Raw genomic sequence first — 13,960 nt, forward strand, 5'->3', positions numbered from 1 at the left:
TACTGTTGTTGTCAACCTGACATATTTACAGATACACTCTACAACTCAGAGTAAGCTCATACCTATTCTGAGATAATGGTATAATATATATCTGAGATAATGCTATAATAATGTGTTCCTTGAGAGCAAAACCTGCAGAGAAAGAATGTGCAGAAATGTTTCTGCCACCGAATAAAAAGGATACTGTAAATCAGAGGTGTAATAGGGCTTTTATGGTGTAACTCTGGGTAGGGGAATTTACCTAGCTACATATAACCACATGCAACACAAGCACCCTGATGAAATGGCACCAACCCTGGCAAGAAGTGCTGTCTGAAGGACAAACTGAGGGAGCAAATGTCTCTTCACTTCCTGTAGTAGGTTTCATAGGGATCGTGAGTAGATGAATGAACACTAGTACATGACTAGTTGATTGGGCACATAGAACTACAAATATTAAGTGAACACAAAGACTCTCAACAATGCCAGTGACAACAGTTAGGAGCTAGAGAGAAGCATCTTCAGAAGGACATGGAGATGGACATAACAATACCACTACACCACCGCTATGATTTTTTTAAAATTTCATTTGGGTGGGACAGTGAACATGTTTCCTCGGAGGACACAATATGAAAAATACTGTGACTTTTTAAATAAACAACAATTTAACCTGTTTTTGAGAGTTCTTGATAATGGGGTTTGAAGTAAATGTGAGAGGAAAAAAGGTTAAAGCAATTTCCCCGTGTTGCTCTTTTAGCACTGAAGGTCATCTGTTTTCAGCCTTATGCTGTATGTCCTGTATTTCCTGCACAGTGGATAGATAGTATTGATCGTGTAGACAGCTACTTCCTGTGTTTGAGGATGGTTTGGATAACGTAACCTTAGTGACAGAAAAGTAATGTCTGTTGCAAATTGTTTAATGATTGATTATTGCTCCTTTCTTGACTATTGATTCTCATCAATTGATCGATTGAATGTTATCCTCCCAAGAAAAACTCATAAAATGCCCCAAAACCACAAAGTGACTGTGATTTACAGTGGTTTTGGAAGGCACAGATGAATTATGTCCTCCCACTGTTTGACCAGTAAGAGGTATTATCTAAATTCAAAATGTCACTGGTCGTAACAGTACCTTTAAAAGCATTTACAGCAGATTTCTAATACTAACTCTCTATCTTTTGTCCTTCTGTCCTCTGTCTCCTTCTGTCCCTCGTCATCTCAATACAGTTGTATTTATTAAAATTAACTTGGATGACAAATGAGCATACACAGAGAAAGTGAGCACAAGACCTTGTTCTTGTACTCACTTTACAAGGAAAATTCCTTTTATTTATTGATCTGCCTACGTCCTTTTATCTTCCTCACCCATCTATCGATAGCAGCTGTGGCTCAGGAGGTAGAGGTAGATTAGGGTCATCCAGTAATCAGAAGGGCAAGATATAAAACCCCAAATTGTTTTTGATGGTTGTGCCATCAGTGTGTCATTGTGTGTGAATGTATTAGTTTCTGTTTCTGGTGAACAGCTGGCACTTGTATGGTAGCCACTGCAATCAGTGCATTAAAGTGTGTGAATGGGGTGACTTGTAGTGCAAAGGCACTTATAAGTATAAGTACAGTCCATTTATCATTCTTATTCTGTCTCCTCTACCCCCCTTTCATAACAGCTCAGCTATGTCCTTTTTTAACTTCTCTCTACCTTTCATCCAAACTTTTCACACTGCCCCCCCCACTCCCAAATCTACCTATACAACTCACACAAACTTCTCTTGTCTACCTTTCTCTTCCTCTACCTTTCATCGTTCTTTCTTGTCTTTGTTTTTACCTTCTTCCCCATATAAAAGCTCTTGTCTCCTCTTTTGGAACATTTATCACATGACAGCCCGTTTCTGTGCACTCTCGGCTCTCTCTGGCCCTTATTGACTCCCCACTCTCCTTTTCGTCTACCTGTACCTGTGCATTTAGAAGCTTTTATCCAAAGTGCCTGCTTTGAGCTTATACTTTATGAATATTGTAAATCTTCAGAAAATACACCAAAAATATAGCTTTTCACCCAAATGCTGCTCACTCATGTCCAGCACATTTGGTGACAGGATTGTTTCTTTTTCTCAATACACTTACTACTATTTAATGCTCCAACTGTAAGCAATGGGAACCTCTGAGCAGGTTTTATGAGTGCATTTTTTCTTAGTAGTCTGCTTAAAATTTATGCAATGAGTCCTCCAAAGTACATAGTTTGCCAATGCCCTGTTGAACAAGTTTTGTGATCTTACACCCTTGTAGGCAAGTTGACATTGTTTGCCTGTGGCCTCCAAAACCATTACAAATAACTGTTAAAAATACATACATTTTATAATGTTACAAAGCTTTAGTTAGGGTTGGCTGAGGTTTAGGCATGAAAACGACATGGTTAAGTTGTCATGAAATGGGTATGGGTTAACAAGTACTCTGTTAAGGTTAGGGAGAAACTGTGCTTAAGGTTAACATGACAACTACATTGTAGTTAGGGAAGCTTTGTCATCTTTGTTACAGTAATAAACACTTGGTGAAGGCTTCTTCTTGGGAGGACAGTCTGGTTTTACATACACTGCTCAAAAAAATAAAGGGAACACTTAAACAACACAATGTAACTCCAAGTCAATCACACTCCTGTGAACTGTCCACTTAGGAAGCAACACTGATTGACAATCAATTTCACATGCTGTTGTGCAAATGGAATAGACAACAGGTAGAAATTACAGGCAATTAGCAAGACACCCCCAATAAAGGAGTGGTTCTGCAGGTGGTGACCACAGACCACTTCTCAGTTCCTATGCTTCCTGGCTGATGTTTTGGTCACTTTTGAATGCTGGCGGTGCTTTCACTCTAGTGGTAGCATGAGACGGAGTCTACAACCCACACAAGTGGCTCAGGTAGTGCAGCTCATCCAGGATGGCACATCAATGCGAGCTGTGGCAAGAAGGTTTGCTGTGTCTGTCAGCGTAGTGTCCAGAGCATGGAGGCGCTACCAGGAGACAGGCCAGTACATCAGGAGACGTGGAGGAGGTCGTAGGAGGGCAACAACCCAGCAGCAGGACCGCCTTTGTGCAGGGAGGAGCAGGAGGAGCACTGTCAGAGCCCTGCAAAATGACCTCCAGCAGGCCACAAATGTGCATGTGTCTGCTCAAACGGTCAGAAACAGACTCCATGAGGGTGGTATGCAACATCCTCCAGCATGACTGGTTTGGCGGTGGGTCAGTAATGGTGTGGGGCGGCATTTCTATGGGGGGCCGCACAGCCTGACTGCCATTAGGTACTGAGATGAGATCCTCAGACCCCTTGTGAGACCATATGGTTGGCCCTGGGTTCCTCCTAATGCAAGACAATGCTAGACCTCATGTGGCTGCAGTGTGTCAGCAGTTCCTGCAATAGGAAGGCATTGATGCTATGGACTGGCCCGCCCGTTCCCCAGACCTGAATCCAATGGAGCACATCTGGGACATCGTGTCTCACTCCATCCACCAACGCCACGTTGCACCACAGACTGTCCAGGAGTTGGCGGATGCTTTAGTCCAGGTCTGGGAGGAGATCCCTCAGGAGACCATCTGCCACCTCATCAGGAGCATGCCCAGGCATTGTAGGGAGGTCATACAGGCACGTGGAGGCCACACATCGGCCTGTAGTGTGGTTTTCCACTTTGAGTGTGACTCGAAATCCAGACCTCCATGGGTTGATAAATTTGGTTTCCATTGATAATTTTTGTGTGATTTTGTTGTCAGCACATTCAACTATGTAAAGAAAGGAGTATTTAATGAGATTATTTCATTCATTCAGATCTAGGATGTGTTAATTTAGTGTTCCCTTTATTTTTTTGAGCAGTGTATTTATTGACAATGATAGAATTAAAGTTTCCAATAACTCTACTGAGAAACAGATTTGACTATGGGCTGCCTCAATTTTACTCATCAGCTTTAGGGGGCATAATAGGAGTTCTAATGCTAAATTGCAGTTTGACAACTGGACAATGAAGCTACAACAAAGCAGAACAAAATAATATGTAGCAGTAGCCGGGTAGAGTCTATGCAATGTTGTCTAACCCAGGTCAGGAGCAAGGTTGGATGACCCTTGTTGAGCATTCAGATCTACCACAGAGTTGGTTTAAAAAGGCATGCACAAGAGACAATAACCACCAACTGAGAGTGTTAGTTTGTAAGTAACAAGATTGCTTGCTCTCAAAATGATCAATCTGTCAATACACATTCTAAAAGCTCAAATGTTGATTTTATTGGCCACATGTGGAAAGAAAAACAAACTGATCGAGCTGAGAAACAGAACCCAGACATACTCACGTCTACTTAAACTGTTCAGGCTAAATTCTTAGCAAGAGGTTGCCATGCGTGCTCTATTATCATCCCATTGGAGTGATGGTTGGGTCTACCTGATGACTAATATTCACTCTCCATCTTGCTCTGTTTTGCTCCACCACCAACTCTTCGGGGAAATGTCTGACTCTTTAGCTGCTAAATACTCCCTTATGTTCAACAGCTAGTTGCTAACTGTGTCTGTTTGCTGTTTGGTGTTGGGCAGGTGGCTCAGCGGGTTTATCAGGGCTTATCGGCAGAAAACAGCTACCAGCTGCTGGCAGTGATGAGAGCACTGAGTCTGAATGAGGCAGCAAATGTGCCTTAAAACCAAAACAATGGAGGTAAAAAGTTGTGCCATTTGATCCAAAATAAATTTACAAAAAATCAATAACTGGCATTCAAAATCTAGACTTTTGGGTGACATTAAAAAAGCGTGAAGTACATTCACAGCAGGTTCAATAATATACCTGGCACACTCACACAGTATATATGTCTCATTATAATTCCTCTCATACACACACACATACATATTTCCCCTGAGGGCCCATGTGACCATTACATTCATTCATAAATGTCTTTTGTACATCTGCTGATTTTGTGGAAAACGAAAGTTACCATAGTAACATCTTCACCTTTGACATCCTGAGGGGGTCATGAACTCCCAAACTGTTTTCTTTACAAAACTGTGGCTGATGAATGTGAGGGAATGTTGCCAAATTGATCTGTGGTGATTTGTATTGAAGCTATTTTGGCTCTGACTGACCTTTGACCTTTATTAGTAAATATGGTGGCTGCAAACCTTTGCACCTCACAGCAAAGTATTATGCTGAAAGAATTTAATTGGAAAGCAAATCTGACTATTAACATTTGTCAGTCTGACCACAGAGCTGTCAAAATCAGCTTTCACTAACATAAAGTAGACACATACTGAACACAAACTATACACTGCTCCAATTTTAGAGCAGTGTTGTGCAACACTTCTTTCTCAAGCCAGTGGCCACTGAGCACCACCAGACCCCAATAACTGAAATGTAATGTCACAAAAAAAGACTTTTAATCAATAACTAGGTAAACAGAATTCAACAATTAAAATAATAATAACCAGTAACTTAGAACAGAAAAGAAGATCACCGGCAAGCAGCAGTCCTTGTCAGACATATTTTATCGCCAAGTCTTAAGTGAAGGCAGGATTGATTTTAGGGAGCCCAGACCATGTTCTTTGAGGCCTTCAGGTCACAGGTACAAGGTTCCCAGGGCAAAGTGCAATAGTTCTCGCTTTGCAAAATCAGTATCCCATGTTGCCCTCCTCTTCCTCTTCAGAGATTTATCAGTGCATAAATGTATCAGCACTGTGGCCAAGGCTTTTGTTTACATTGCAGCTCTATGATTCACCATTGTTCGTACATCTGACATGCCTCAAAACTGATATCTTGCAGCCTGATACAGATTGCAACCAATAATTTATTAGACCCATCTTGCAGTGTGACATGCAATAAACTAGACAATCATACAAACAGATTATAAAGAGAGTGGAGACAGAAAAGAAGGAGGCTGATGATTTGAGTTAGCCTGGTTGTAGTGACAGCTGCTAGAATGCTGCTGTGTTCTTAAGGGGGTGCCAGTCTCTGTTCTGGAAACTACCATGGGATCACCACCATGGTCAACTCGCAACTCTGACTTTAACCTCTGAAATTTTAGTTTACACCATCTGAAATTTTGTAGATAATAAAATCACAAGCCAAGTATGGACATAATATTTCATGAATTATACTGCAGAGAGTGACACAGTTGTATAAAAACACATTGAGCCGGGATGTTCACAGGTAGCAGCAACTCTTTTCTCAACTGTGATTTATTATATCGGAGTCCTCTTCATGATACTCTCATTCTATCACCGCAGCAGGAGGCTGACTCATGGGCAGGAGATCTTTCACAGCCACAGTGTGACAGCACTATATAGTATCAAGTCAAAGTTTGCCCATTGTGTCTTTATGACAGGACAGTGGAAAGCCTGTTGTGTATGTTGACTTCCAAAGAGTAACACAGAAAGGTTGCAGATTTAGTTCAGCCTACAATGTCACATGACTCAAGCTCTGTTTGAGAACGATGAAGGGGAAGCCAAATTGATGGCATGAGGCAATTACAGCAATGCAATTACACTGAAATCATTTCCAGGCAGCGGAGGAAGGGGTCACTCATTTAACCCTGCACACACAGACATGCTAACATAAACTTCACTGTCTTCATCACACAGACACATTTAAACAGAAATCATGAACCGATATTTGTACAGATGCAACTGATGCATCTCCCATCTGTGTCCACACAGATACATATGTCCTCATGTATATTAGTAACTAATTAGTAAGCAGGCAATAAGCAGGTCTAGAAATAGATACAGCTATGACCAATTACCACTAATTAGTGGCAGAGGGGAGAAGAGATAATGCCAGCAAAAATGGAAGAGGCAAAGACAGACAGGTGGAGAGGGAGACAGATAGTTTGACAGAACCATGCAGTTAATGCTCTGCTTGCTTCACCACAGCCAGTTTCATTATTTGCCTGTGTTGTTGTAATATAACTGTTATTTGATTAAACATTATTTGTGCAGGGAAATTTGAATTTCTTATTGAAACAGGTGCCTAGAGCTGCATAGCAATTAGCGCAAAAAGCAACAGAAAACAACGTTTATTATAAGTATAATTATGGAATGCTGTGTCCAACAATTTTTTTTATTTGTTAAAACAAACAATCTAACAAGCATTCCTGATTCATAGATTAAATTTTCAACCAATGATTTTGCCCCCTAAGGGGCACATTTTACATAGAGACCAGATCACTTAATCATCTTGTCCCACTTAAATCACACAGTGTGCCCTATCTCCATGGTTTACACAAGAGATGCGCAAAATAAAGGCTGCTGGCCGACTAGAGCATCTCGGAAAACTGGCTTCCATGCAACAGCCTTCAAATATCATGCAGAACCTATAAGGAAGCTCTGAACAAGGCCAAGAACACCTACTTGTCTACCATCATTGCAAAATGACAAAGGACCCCCAGGGCACTTTTTTCACCGTCAATAAGCTACTTCAACGAATGATTTCCTCATGTCACACTGCAAGATGGGACTAATCAATTAAAATTATTTTAATCCAGATTCTACATCACATGTCCACTCAATTTAATGTTATCAACCACCAAGGTTACCAATGACCTGCATTTTGTTCACTGGCAAGTCCTTCCTCACAGATAAACAACAGTTTGTTTCCATTAGCAGCTTTAGGACTCCCACATCCCCCAGTGCCCATTTCTTGGAGCATTACTATTCATTACATCACCCTGCTTTTCTCTACTATGCTGATGACACACAACTCTAAATACACACGAAGCCTTTGGACACGCTCCCACCATTCAATCTTACAGATTACTTAAATTATATTAATGCTTAGATGATCTACAATTAACTTAAACTTAATCAGGATAAATCTGAGGCGTATCCTCATTGCCTCTCCACACTGCAAAGTTTCTGAAATGTAAGTTGCTTAGGATATAAGCATCTGCCATATGAGTAAATGTAAATGTAGGATTTCCCTGTTAAAATAAAGAATAAAGGTAAAAAAAATAAAAATGTATATGAGGTAATGAGGTGTATATATATATATATTACACATCAGACAGCAGAAACCCGAGGGTGAGGACAAGAAAAATGAAGAACCTTCATGGAGGGACAAGCCGCTGCACGGCATGTACTACAGACAAATAGAAGAAGTGGCTGATATCAAGAAATCCTACCAGTGGCTAGAAAAGGCTGGACTGAAGGACAGCACAGAAGCACTAATCATGGCGGCACAAGAACAGGCACTCAGTACACGATCAATAGTCTACCACACCAAGCAGGACCCAAGGTGCAGACTGTGCGAGGATGCCCCTGAGACAGTACAGCACATAACAGCAGGATGTAAGATGCAGGCAGGAAGTGCGAACATGGAACGCCATAACCAGGTAGCTGTCATAGTGTACAGGAACATCTGCCATGAGTATGAGCTGGAAGTCCCATGGTCAAAATGGAAGACACCTCCTAAGGTAGTTGAGAATGACCGAGCTAAGATCCTGCGGGCCTTCAAGATCCAGACTGACAAACTGGTGATGGCTAACCAACCAGACATTGTGTTGATTGACAAACAGCAGAAGAAGGCAGTAGTGATAGATGTGGCAATCCCAAGCGACAGCAACATCCAGAAGAAGGAACACGAGAAGCTTGAGAAATACCAAGGGCTGAAAGAGGAGCTAGAAAAGATGTAGAAAGTAAGAGCAACAGTGGTGCCAGTGGTAATCGGAGCTCTGGGGGCTACGACGCCCAAACTGGGAGAGTGGCTACAGCAGAATCCAGCTAAAACATCAGAGGTCTCTGTCCAGAAGAGTGCAGTCCTAGGAACAGCTAAGATACTTACCCGAGCTTGAGGATGACACATACCACCCCGCAAATGGTGAGAGGGGGATAATTTTTTTTTTTTATATATATAGATATACTGTAGATATAGATGAAAATGTTTGCTACTCCATCAGTTTTCCTGTGTACAGATTGTACAACAGCAAGAATGGGTTTAAGCAGAGAAGGTCTGAAAGTCCATTTGCACATTCTTTATGATGAAAGGCCTTTTGTTAAACCTTTGAGTGTGGCAATTTAGATCAGCTGTAAACAGACAATTGGTATAAAGTACTACTATTGTAAGCCACTTGGATGAGAGGCTAAACATCTTCAAGTATCTTCAACCAAGTCCAATTTCACTGGATTTTAACCATCCCTGGATAACTATGACCTGGATGACTGAGAATCTTCACAGACATATGAAGAACTTTGACTTTCAAGCATACCCCTGCCTTTAATGTGCACTGTGGAGTTTTCTGGTAAACAAAAAAAAAAAAGTTTTGTTCGCATTCATTGCCTTTTTTATGATATTTTAAGTGATTTGTGCATCCATGTTTGGTCCCACTGTGTGTATCGTGGATTGGGTTCCACAAGAGTGATAACATAATTGCACCAGCTGGTGCACCAGGCACATCTCTCAAAAGCATCATGGTGTGCGACTGCGCTAACTGCATGCAGCTCTTTGTTGATGATTGGATCACTGGCTTATGGTATTTGGAGCCAATCACTTCCTTTTTTCCCCTCTTTCCACAAGACACCAGCGATCAGATGACCAACGTATTTATAAAGATGAAAGAAACAAAGATGTGAGTAGAACATCGACAAAGATGGGGCCGCAGACAACCGCCTCTGGATTACACTCCGTAGTGCTTTTTGTGTTTTTGTTTATATATTCTGTTTTCTGCCGTCCCTCTGGTAACATTTACGAGAGAAGAGCTCTTAAATATTGAACTTTTAACTGCTCACACAATTCCACCGCTATTTATCAAACCTGGAAGTTTCTAAGAGTTATTACTTGGAGGAGCAGCAGCTCTGTGTGGGATCTACTGGAGACGGCGAAGGGGCAAACGAGCCAGCGCACTGGTTAAACTGAGACACCGAGGTTTTCGCACTGCCCTCCCTTTGATCCACCTGGCGAATGTCCACTCTCTGGCCAACAAAATGGATGAACTGCTGCTCCTCAAGAGAACTAACTCGGACCTCTGCCAATCTGCCGCCCTCTGTTTTACCAAATCCTGGCACACCCAGCACATCCCAGATACTTTACCTACCGGGATTTAATCTCATCCGCATAACGGAGCTCAAGGGAAAAACAAGGGGAGGCACATAAATGAAGGTTGGTGCACAGATGTTACAGTATTGAAGAAATAATATAGTCCTCACTTCCACAGATAAGACCCAGGAATAGACTGGACACTCTCTCAGAGATTTATTTAAACAAAGAGCTGGTGGCGGCTGCGGAGGCCGGGGCAGGCAGAGCAAACAGGCGAGGGAAGTTGATTGGGATCAGGGTGGAGAAGCAGGCAGGCAACAGGCAGGAGAGTGAGATCCAGGAGGTAGGGGAGGAGAGTTGGTTTCCAACGGGTCCTGAGTCTCCTGAGTTCCTGAACACAGGAGACACAGGTTAGTAACAAGTTTGGCAAACGGGCAGAGTTACAGGTAGAAATCTAATTTAAGCGAGCCGGTAGCCAAGACGTACAAAAAACGACATAACGATCCGGCGAGGACAGGATGTCAGGCCGCCACTTAAATGGGACAGGAACCCGAGGGAGTGCAAATCAGGTGCAGGTGTGTGTAATCAGCTCCCCAGGCAACAGTCACGCCTTCCGGCAACCTGCAGATGAGGGAGAGAAAGGGAAAAGGGCCAAAACGAAAATGCAGCCACACCAAGGGGACAACAAAAACAAAACAGTCTCTCACACACACACACACACACACACACACACTTAGAGACCTTATTCATAAACTGTAAACCTTTTTATTCACCGCGGGAATTTTCCTCATTTGTTCTAGTCGCCATCTACATTCCACCTCAGGCCTGTGTGAGTGAGGCGTTACTACACCTGGCTGAACAGATAAGTAACGTGGAGGAAAAACATCCAGGCTACGTTTTTTATAAAGGGAAGGAAAAAAATTAGGTGGCAGGTGACAATTCAGAATATAAAAATATAATAGAATGTAATGCAGTAATCAGTAGCTTATTCTTTTTTACCATAAGTTACTTTTTTTTAAAACATAGAGATTTATTCTATATTTACATTGCATTGCAGACTTATTGCGCAAATAAACTTTTTTCATTACATTGCATTTTTATTTATTAATCAACAATTCTTGGTGCATGATATTTTTCAGAACATTTTTAACTCAATGCTTACCACTTCACTTCCACTCTCCTGCTCTCTCTGCCCTGTCACTTTGTCACTCTGTTTCGCTGTCACAGGCCTCCTCCTCTGCCTGGCAGTGGCCACTGCTCTCTTTTAATCCTTGAAGTGCCTGCACTATAGGGTAGGCTACTGCAGCTGATGTTGAAGCTACTGAAGCCGTGGTAGCAACCATATTGGTTATTTTGGCGCATTTGGCAACATTTTTTTTTGGCCCACAACACAAAAAACAGCTCGAGGAGAGAGGGAGTGGGGGCTAGTAAGAAATGTGATTGGGTCAGTCCAGTGTCAGAATAGGCCTATACTTTATGGGCCGATCGTCAAAGAGGAGGCCTTCAGAAGTGGGGACAGAAGTGGAGTCCTGTATAACCAGGCCAGGAACACACTGAGAGATCAAAGCAGCAAAGAGGAGCTACGCTGAAAAACTAGAAAACAGTTTCACAGCCAGCAACCCTGCGTCAGTGTGGAGAGGCCTGCAGACACTCACTAACTACAGGAGACCATCCCCCAACACTGCTGGTACTGGTAACGACTGCCTGACGAGCTGAATGGTTTCTATTGTAGGTTTGGAAGCCCACAGTCCCACCTCTTCCCTGCTCCAACTCCAACTTCAAACAATCACCTTCCACCACTGCCACGCTGTCAACCCCCCTCACCTGCACTCATGATCTGTGAAGAGGGTGTGCACCAGCTCTTCCAGAGGCAGAAAATCAGGAAGGCTCCTGACCCAGACGGTGTGTCATCATCCTGCCTGAAAATCTGTGCAGACCAGCTGGTCCCCATCTTCACACAGATCTTCAACATATCACTGGAGCTGTGTGAAGTTCCCTCCTGCTTTAAACACTCCACAATAATCCCAGTCCCCAAAAAACCCTCCATCTCTGGATTAAATGACTACAGGCCTGTTGCCCTGACATCTGTAGTCATGAAGTCCTTTGAAAGACCGGTGTTGGCCCACCTGAAGGACATTACAGGCCCCTTGCTGGACCTCCTGCAGTTTGCCCACAGGGCTAACAGGTCAGTGGATGATGCGGTCAACTTGGGACTGCATTGCATCCTGCAACACCTCAACTCTGCAGGGACATATGCAAGGATCCTGTTCGTGGACTTCAGCTCGGCGTTCAACAATCCCGGACATCCTCAGCACCAAACGCACCCAGCTCACTGTGCCAGCCTCCACCTGTCAGTGGATCACAAACTTCCTGACTGACAGGAGTCAGCAGGTGAGGCTGGAGAACATCACATCCAGCACCCGGGCAATTGGCACTGGGGCCTCCCATGGTTGTGTGCTCTCCCCCCTGCTCTTCTCCCTCTACACAAGGGGTGTCCAAATTTTTTTCACTGAGGGCCACAGACAGCAAAATATACAAAGGGCTGGGCCACTCACTAGAGGTAAAGTATTTTGCCTCACCTCTGTATTAAATTTTGCAATATCAGTCAATTGTAGGTCAATTATGCTTGATAATTTAATATGCATAAAGAAAAAAAATTGCCTATCACAACTTTCCATTAATTGATTTAATTTTTTATGTTACAAAAAGGGTTTGCAGTTCAATCTCAAAACAGCAGTCTCAGATTTCTTCACAGCCCTGCAGTGGGAAAAATAAGGGGAAAAGGGAATGCCTATATTTAAGCTTATTATCCAAATAAGTTACTGTGCTTTGTTAAGGATGTAGCCGGCACCCATCTGTAATTTCACCTGTGCATGTGTGTATCTGTATGCTGAGCAGCTTGTGCCAATGTGATGAAGGAAGGTCCCGCCTACTTCCTGGGTTCCTGTGACCATGACACTGATTGGTGCGGCATGTTACCGCTGGCCAATCAAGGAGCGCCAGTGCCTGTTTAAAAAGCCTGCTTGGTCTGACAATGGAGGCAGCTGTCAGACCCGATTTGCTTACCTCGGTGCCACATGTCTCAGCGCTTGTTGTGTTTAGCATCCTTGTTAGTCTTGTCAGACATTGTATTTGAGATTTGTAAACCGTGTAAAGGGATGGAAGTGGGCCAGGGTTTAAGATCTAATAACTGACACCTGTAGTTGTGTTTTTTATGTTAGTTTCCACTAGGTTCAGGGGCGCTGTGCGCTTTGTGTTTTGTTTTTGCAACAGTACTTTAGTTAGAGAGGTTTTTGGTTTACCCTTTTATTTTACCTGTAGTCAGAGTAGTAATCCTCCTTTTGAGGACCTTTTTTTGTTATATTTATTTGTTGATTTCCACAGCACCCATCAGCCCATTTTCTGTTGTGAGCTCTATTTACTGTTTCAAATAAACATCCTTTCAATACCAAATACCACCTGGTTTATGTTTATGTCCCGACACCCTTAGACACCTTGGGACGTTAACATAACAACATTTGTCAGAAATATTCATGTTAGAAAACATTAATTGACTGAAATTATTAACTCATTGGGCTTATTAACACATGAATGCTGTGTAATATATATTTTTTAACTCACCTATAATGGGAACAGCGTTGCACTTAGTGGGAGCAGTGATGCTGTGCTTTGGACTGAAGGATGGCTTCCACGTAAGGAGTAAGTTTGGGAGTGGAGATGCAAAGGACATCAGAGATGGCTGTGTGTCATTTTGGTTCTCAGTCTGCTTTTGTTCAGAGTTAACAGCGAAAATGTTTGCTCGCATATGTATGTTGAGCCAAACAGACTCATCATTCTCTTTGCGTAGCTTCTCATCAGAGGAAACTTGGCCTTTTCCAAACTCCAGTAGAATTCACTTAGGGAGAGGAGCTGATGTTGATTCTTCAGAGAATCATCACTCTGCATTTTGATAAGTTCCAACGGCAGACTCTCTTCCACTTATTCTGCATCTATCATGAA

The sequence above is a fragment of the Micropterus dolomieu genome, linkage group LG08 (genome assembly GCF_021292245.1).
Source record: "Micropterus dolomieu isolate WLL.071019.BEF.003 ecotype Adirondacks linkage group LG08, ASM2129224v1, whole genome shotgun sequence".
In the NCBI taxonomy this organism is placed as follows: Eukaryota; Metazoa; Chordata; class Actinopteri; order Centrarchiformes; family Centrarchidae; genus Micropterus; species Micropterus dolomieu.